The following is a 6,197-nucleotide window of genomic DNA, read 5'->3' as shown; positions in this document are numbered from 1 at the left end:
TACACCTCACTCATGTAATATTCAGGTGATAGCGAAGGCACTAAATGAACTTTCAAACAGTTATATAGTAAAACACAATTTTGTTACCCCCCTTCAACTCGTTTTTTTTTTCCTTCCTACCGAATCATTCCTCTTGTAACTCTAAGCTGTTCTGATCTTACTAAGCGTCCGAGTTCGGTGCATTGAATATTTGATGTGCCTGCCAGACTTGCTAGCATGTCACTGAACCTTTTCGTCTTAATCTTGTAGCTTAGATTCCTAATGCTGTCTTACGTGACAGAGCAAACTTGTCAAGACAAAGCGCTAAAACTTGGGCAAGTTGGTTGGACGTGGCTGAATATGAGAACAGCGCCACCCAGTAGTAGTTACAGCGTAGCTACGAAAGCAAGCAACAAGGACAGAAAATATTGCTGTTTTTTTTTTATTTTTCAGTAAGCAACCACTTCGATACAATGTCAGCAAAACTCTTGGCACTTGTTGATTGAGCTTGGAATCTGTACACAGGTTAAAAATGATCCAGATACGCAATCTCTGTTTTAAATAGCGCCACTGATAGGGAACTTGCTCACGTAGGGTCAAGCTTACTTATTTGATAGGCCTCCATTATTTCACGCGTGGCCTGCGAGTGCATGGTGCTTGCCTATCACCTCGCAACGCTCAAAGAGGGGCACGCAGTCGCAGCCACGACAGTGAATTCTGAGGTGTCCTTGAAGTGCACGGTACTGATTGTTGTATTGCTGCTCTTGCGTCACACCAGTAAGCAAACAGTGTTCCAATTACGCTTTCAAGAACGAACGCTGTAAGGCAGATTCGTCAACTAGCCCGCACTCTCACACTGACTGAGTAGAACACATCAAGGACACGACGTACCAGACTACATGAACTGGTACATGAAACAATGTGGAAAGTTCGTGAGGCGCAGGACGGGGGTAATTTATCTATTGCCCCTAACTTGCGGCCGTGTATGTATACGTCAGACTGGCCGGTGCATTAACACTCGTCTGAATGAACATTGAAATCTTTGGCAAATAGCATTCACTCCCACCTAGCCGAGCATCGCCGCGGCTGCCATTGTTATCCTGTTCAGTGTAACACGATCATTTCGTTTTGTCCCTAAGACAAGCTAACTCTAAAATTAGTAGAAGCGCTTCATATCAGAGGGTGTGCGGATAAATGCATAAGCAGCCCATTCATTGCACTATCTGACAAGTTCACATTTTTCAGCTACACTTGACTTTCACATTCTGCTGTACGTTGTATATACCACATGTGTAAAAGTTATTGTCATAAAGTTTTATAGTTTTTCTTTTTTTTGTCTTGCGTTTTTTTACGCACACGCGCCCTTGAGCTACTCTGGGATATATATATATATATATTTTATTTGTTTCAATAAACTTAGTTGTGAGTTCACGCTTATTTGTATTTTCTTCTTTTGTCTTCCCGTTCATTGCGTGCGCGCCGAAATATTACCAAGAATGTCCTTAATTGCAAGGTGTAAATATTGTAATGGTAACAAATAACCTCCACTTGTCCCCGGTGATGTTTTTTAACATTCTTCTATTTCTTCTTCTATTTCTTTCAGTCAATGCGACGAATAGTTACTAACCATCGCCAAACTGAAACCATTACACTCACGAAACATTATGAGAGACTGAATACACACTCTGAACGTCTTTCTTTTTGCTTGCGTCAGGTCTGCAGATTTCCAAGAAAAAGATTAATTATTGAGGTTTATAGTGCTGAAACCACCGGATGACCATGAAAGATGCCCGAGTGGAGGGCTACGAAAATTTTGGCCACCTGAGATTCTTTTAACGTGCACCGAAATTCAAGCACACGGCCCTTAAGCATTTCTGCCTTCATCAAAAGCGTGGCCACCACTGCCGGGATATGATCCCGCGTCCTGCGGTTCAGCAGCCGAGTACCTTTACCACTAGAACATTGCAGCGGGTTAGATTTGCCAAGAACAACAAGGTGTGTGTTCGAGCTAGCTTGTATTCCCTGATCAACTACGTCTTGAGCGAAATTTCTCAGACAAATGACTAGACAGACACGGACAACGGCTAACGGCAGTCCGCGTCTATTGTGTGCTTTGCCGAATTTTACGGAAAAAGTAGTTGCCAAGCACAAAACGTCAGGTTTTATTGCCATTCCTTGTCTATACGAAGGAAGCAAACAGCGAAGCATCAGGCATGGGACGTAAAGGTCTTCCAATTCCTAGAAAAGGTTCCCTTATAGGCGAATGCATTCCAACGTATCAAAAGAAAGTCGTCTAAATAACATCCGCCTTTGTAAACCAGCGAAGTAACAGAACGTGGATAAAAATAAAACCGCGTAAAAGGAAGCAACTTAACGTAAATGAGAAAGTCACGTAAAATCTGTTCAATTTTGTTTTTAAGGTAGTTCTCGATTACAAGATGCAGACCGTGGAACTAATAAAGTTCCTTTCTGCAGGTCACCTTGTTACACCCAAGAACACCGGCGTCTTCTACTATGTATACGCAGTTAACTACGACCCCAACTTGTGGGACAAAGCAGGACAATTTCGGCCAGAAAGATTCCTAGACCCCTCTTCCGGAAAAGTGCATCATGCCGGACTTCGGAACACTAATCGCCTTCGGTCTGTGACCGTGGACATATCCAGGAGAAAAATTCGCGCATGTGACCATGTTCTGCATCCTCGTACGACTCATACAAAGGCTCATGTGGAGCTTTGCCCGAAAACCTTCGGATGTGAACCTGAATGACATCGCTTCCAGCCCATTTCCCCATACCGCACACCAGAACATCATCCTTACACGAAACAGTTGAGATAAGTTCGTTATATAGTGTCACGTGATTGTGAAATTTAAGAAAGCAGCAGTCGTCAGGTTCGTATGAAAACCTTTTATATAGGTGAGCATTGTGCCCGGTAAACGAAAAGTCAAAGCACAAGCAATGCACGCTATACTCTGTTATTGGTGGACAGAACGTCGACCGTCAATAATATGATCTTCGGTGAATCGCTACGTCTATCGTACAGTAGTCATCAAGCCTTCCAACGCTATGACTAGTGCTCACGTAAGCTCTTGAATAAACTTGACTGTTCGCGTCTTGGGTGGGTAATCCTAACAGAATTGTGTCAAACAATCACGAAGCTCCCCAAACATTATGACGTGGTCTGCGCTGAGTATTGCTCCCATTTATGTAACTGAAACCTGATCACACCAAAATAATGTTTATAAATAAACGTGGCAACCGCAATTAACTACGTTTCCAGACTTGATTTGAACTCCACAAACGCTGCGTGCATTGCGTAGCCGAATCATACTACCTCAACGGGACACGAAAGTTAACTAAGGATGCCTGAAGAACTCAAAGTTTCCAAAGTTGATCAATACTGAGCACTTAGCAGGCTGATTGCATGAGTGATTCTATAGCGACATTTAGCGCAAAATATAAGAAGAAAGATAACACAACACCCAGATGTGTCCTGACGTATTCATTGTCTCGTTTCGTTGCCCTAAATTTTGCTATTCGCAAGCAGCATTAGACCATAACTCAGTGAATGACTGAGGGACAAATTTAACAGTTACCAGGTACACAGAAAGTAAACGGGCTAAACGTAAGTGGACGTGGCGGAGTCCTAATGGCGAAACTAAATATGAAATAGACTTCAATCTGCGTGCACACCCAAGCACTGTACAGGATGTAGAAGCAGTTGGCAAGAAGCGATGCAGTGACTGCAGAAGGGTAAGAGCTCGAATTCACCTAGATTTTAAAAAATCAAAGGCATAAACTGATACGCAAGAAACAAATTATTGAACTAGCGGTGAGAGGGAAAGTACAGAAATTCGAAGTTTCGCTTCTGAAATTTTCGCGGCTCTAAACAAGGTAACCGACGTTAGCGTTGACACAATGAACGATAGTCTTACTGTTATCATTAAAGAGTTTGCAATGGAAGTCATGGAGAATATGAGCTAGAACACGCAAGAATGTGGCAAATAGCCTCAAAAGTTAGATAATGTAATACGTGGATGGCACTGACCAAACCCGAGAAGAATGGTGGGGTGCTCTTCCTCTTTGTGTCCGCACTCCCACTTCGGTAGCGTCGCTGCAAAACGGCAGCTGATTGCGTGGCATCGGCCGCGAGGAATAATAACACACGCGCAAAAGAAGAATTTCCGCGAAAACAAAATAAAAATAGGGCGGGCACATCAAAATATTCAACCAGCATCACCTAGATATAATACAGGCATGACCTGTGCATAACAATAGGGTACGTTAAGGAAAAATCTCAGCTGCTACATACCCTGATGGTGACTGCGTCGGGCTGGGTGCGTTATAGTAAATTTGCATTGCTGCTATCGGTCTCTGACAAGCTCCCGCTTTGGAGCAACGATATCTAGGCGGGAGTACGAACAGCTAGCGGAAGCGTGGAACCCTTTTCATTTTGTTTCCGACAGCGGCCCCTGCAAATTAGCCAATGTGGGGTTCGAGGCTTATGGACACGCGCTGGTGTGTTCGAACGATAGTACAGTCGCTACACAGGAATCAGGCAAACTATCCCAGGACACGAAAGCTTTTATCAAGAGACCACAAACCATAAGAGCCTGAAATGCAACTCACAAAATGAAGCTGGTGGAGTTTTCGAAGTTAATCAACAGGCGTAAGGTAGCCGACATCAGAAGGTATAACATGGAGAGAATTGAGCAGGCTCTAAAAGGCGGCAGGAGCTTAAAAGCAGCGAAGGCTAACTTGTGCATAGGCAAAAACCGAATGTACGTGTTAAGGGGCAAGCAAGGCAATGTCATAACCGATATGGATGTGGTGGAGGAGTTATACAAAAAGCAGTACAGATGCCGATAAAACCAGGATGATATTCTAAAAATAAATATTAGCCCCGATAAATGCGACATTCTGCCAGTAACGACAGGGGAAGTAAGGAAATCCCTAAAAAGAATGCAAAGAGGCAAAGCCACTGGTGAGGATAAGGTAACACCTTCTGAAAGATGGTGGAGAAACTGTGTTAGGATACCTTATATATGAAGTGTCTCTTGACGGAAAGGGTACACGTATTTTAGAAGAACGCCAACGTAATCTTAATTCATAAGAATTGAGACGTCAAGTAACTAAAAAATTACAGCACAATCAGCTTACTGTCCGTTCTCTGCAAACTATTTACAAAATTGATAGCTAATGAAATTGGGGTGATATTATAGTTCAATCAATAGAAGGACCAAGCAGGATTTTGTACAGGCTTCTCCACAATAGACCATATTCATACTATGAATCAGGTGCTAGAGAAATGCGCAGAATACAGCAAGCCCCTACAGCAAACCCCTACAGCCAACCCCTATATATAGCCTTCATAGATTACGAGAAGGCGTTTGACTCAGTCGAGGCATCCGCAGTAATGCAAACACTACAAGATCAGGGCATCGATGAGCCCTCCATGAACAATCTAGAATAAATCTACAGTGGATTCGGATGCCGTATAGATCACCATAAAGAAAGCGACGGAATACCAAATAAAGAATGGTGTAAGGCAGGGCAACGCGATCTCTGCATGCTATTCACCGCATCATTACAGGAGGTCTTTCGGATCCTATATTGGGAAGAGTTAGGGATAAAAGTTAATGGAGAGAATCTCAGTAACCTGCACTTCACTGATGGCATTGCCTTGATGAGTAATTGAGGGGATGAATTACAGTTAATAATTACAGAACTGGACACAGAAAGCAGGAGGATTGGTCTAAAAATTAATGTGCATAAAGATAATTAACTAATAGTCTCGGCAGGAAACAGCGCTTCGCGATAGGTGACGATACGCTGGAAGTTGTGAAGGAATGTGTCTACTTATGTCAGGGAGCAACTGTGGAGCTGAACCATGAGAATGAAATAACTAGAAGAATAAGAATACGTGGATTGAATTCGGCCAGCATTCTCAAATCATGAATGTTAATCTACCACTAACCCTCAAGAGCAAGGTATATAACAGCTGCATATTGCCGGTACTTACCTATGAAGCCGACACCTGGAGGCTTAAGAGAGTTCAGCTTAAATTGAGGACGACGCAGCGAGCGATGGCAAGGAAAATGATAGATGCATCTTAAATAACAATAAAAGAGCAGATGGAGTCAGGGAACAAACCGAAGTTAAGGATATCATAGTTTCAATAAAGAATAAATGGACATGGGCTGGACACGTAGCACGTA

This window comes from Rhipicephalus microplus, chromosome 1 (assembly GCF_043290135.1).
Source record: "Rhipicephalus microplus isolate Deutch F79 chromosome 1, USDA_Rmic, whole genome shotgun sequence".
NCBI classification, from domain to species: domain Eukaryota; kingdom Metazoa; phylum Arthropoda; class Arachnida; order Ixodida; family Ixodidae; genus Rhipicephalus; species Rhipicephalus microplus.
Note: the sequence above shows the minus strand (reverse complement) of the source record.